Below are 1,835 nucleotides of genomic sequence, written 5' to 3' on the forward strand. Positions count from 1 at the left end.
AGGCCGGCGCCCGGTGCCCGACGCTGGCAGGGCGCCGCCGCCGCCCGGCACCTCCTGCACTGCGCCGGCCTGACGTCCCCGCGAGAGCGGCGGGGCCGTCAGCGCCCGCACCCGCCGTAGGACCCCGCCGACCTCGCCCTGGCTCCCACAGCGCCCGCCCGCCTGCCCCGCCGCGGGACGGGCCACTACTCCGGCCGCACAGTGCGGGGGGGCGGACGACGACGACACACCACTGACTAATACCGCCCCTGTAAACATGCCTCAGCCTCCGCCGCTTCCCCCCTCCTCCGTCGGAATGGTGCTGCCCTCGTCCCCCCGCCCCCGCTTCAGCCCAACGGCCCGTCCCAACGGGCACCGAACGGCCCGCGCCGCTCACCTCAGCACCTACCGCCGCCCCTCCGCGCGGGCACCGTCACCCGCGGGCCGGCGGGTGGCCGGACAGCAGGCGCCTTTGCCGCCTTCCTCCTCCTCCTTCTCTCGCTCCCCCTGACTCGGCTGTTCCTGCCACAGAGGCTGCGGCCCGACTGCGGCGAGAGCAGTCAGGTGACTCCCGACAACATTACTCGCCTTGCCGCCCCGTTCCCGTCCCCCCTCCCGCCCCTCTCTGCACCCGGCCCGCTGATTGGACGCGGCGCTGCCCACCGACGCGCAGCCGCTTACAGCGGCGCGCCCCGCGCCTGCGCGCTACCGCCAGCACCCCGCGGCAGCGCCGGGTCCCGCCGCCGCCCCTCCCCCCTCCCCCGCTCTCTCCCGCGTGCGGCCGTTGGCGGCCGTTGGGGGAGCGGGGGGCGCTCGGCGCGGTGGCGGGCAGGGGCGGCGGCGGTCGCTTCGTGCGCCGCCTCTGACGGGGGGAGCCGCTGTGCTTGTGTTTTGCTGGGGGAACAGTCTTACTGTTCTAGCTATGCGGCGGCAGGTCTGTGTTGGGAAATGCTGCCAGTTAGGCGTCTTGGATAGCAATGTGATTTTTAACGTTTTTATGCTAGGGAATGGTAAACTGACATTTTGCAAAGCTACCGGCCTGAGGGAGCTTTTTGCTGGTACACTTTGTTTACTTGCTGTGTGTGGCTAAAATGCTTCCTGATAATGGAAGCTGTGCTGATATGAGGATGAGTTTCTGGAAGTGTCCCACTGAGAGACCTTTCCTAGTTTAGGCCTGATTTGTCAACCAGCTATCAAGGTCTGTGCTGTGCTATGTAAGAGGAGATAAGATGTCAAGTAAGGCAAAAGATATCTTGGAACAAGTTGACATGAAGAGATAGCCTTCAGCTAGCAACGGACAAGCTAATGCCAGTACTGAAAACAGTGTGGTATTACTGTTGAGCTAGTAGCCCTTTTGAAAGGCAAACTAGGATGCTTGGCACTATGTGGACATAGTTTTCCTCCTTGAAAAACATACTGCTTTCAGGTCTTGCCTAGTATTTTTGTACAGTGCCGTGTACATGTACAAATTCAGTCTAAGTTATTTTAGGGATGTTACCCTGGTCACGACTGGAGAATTTTCTGGACTTTGCTAGGTACTTGTCCCCTTCTCCAGAGCAACTTGGAGCAGATGCAAGGTCTTTTTTGCAGCTACAAATAGCCAGAGGGTAGCTTCCTCTCCCCAGTGTCATCTTAAAGGGAAATGCAAAGGAAAACTTACTGCTCTGTTGTTCCTGAGAGATGAAAAAGTGGAAAAACTCGACTCTGTTGTATATTAAAAGCAGGTAAATTCTCTGTTGGACAGATTAGAAATGGGTGAACTCGAACCCTGTTTATTCAAAGACACCACTGAAGGCAACCTCCTTCCAGAAGCTGCATATCCTGAATAAAACATTAATGATGACAGTCATGAATGA

General features: G+C 59.1%; 1 protein-coding gene across 2 annotated transcripts in view; it reads right to left on the reverse strand.

Annotated features, from left to right (window-relative positions):
- Positions 1–558, reverse strand: part of BACH1 (BTB domain and CNC homolog 1) — a 31,945-nt gene extending 31,387 nt beyond the window's left edge. Inside the window, exon 1 of one of the 2 annotated variants that reach the window (XM_026077614.1) lies at positions 377–556. The gene's annotated coding sequence lies outside the window, so the exon portion shown is untranslated. Of the gene's footprint in view, positions 1–376 lie in introns of both variants that reach the window. The other variant, XM_026077615.1, reaches the window with a different exon arrangement.
- Positions 559–1,835: the final 1,277 nt, after the last annotated feature.

Source organism: Apteryx rowi, unplaced genomic scaffold, assembly GCF_003343035.1.
Source record: "Apteryx rowi isolate R43461 unplaced genomic scaffold, aptRow1 scaffold_46, whole genome shotgun sequence".
Lineage (NCBI taxonomy): Eukaryota > Metazoa > Chordata > Aves > Apterygiformes > Apterygidae > Apteryx > Apteryx rowi.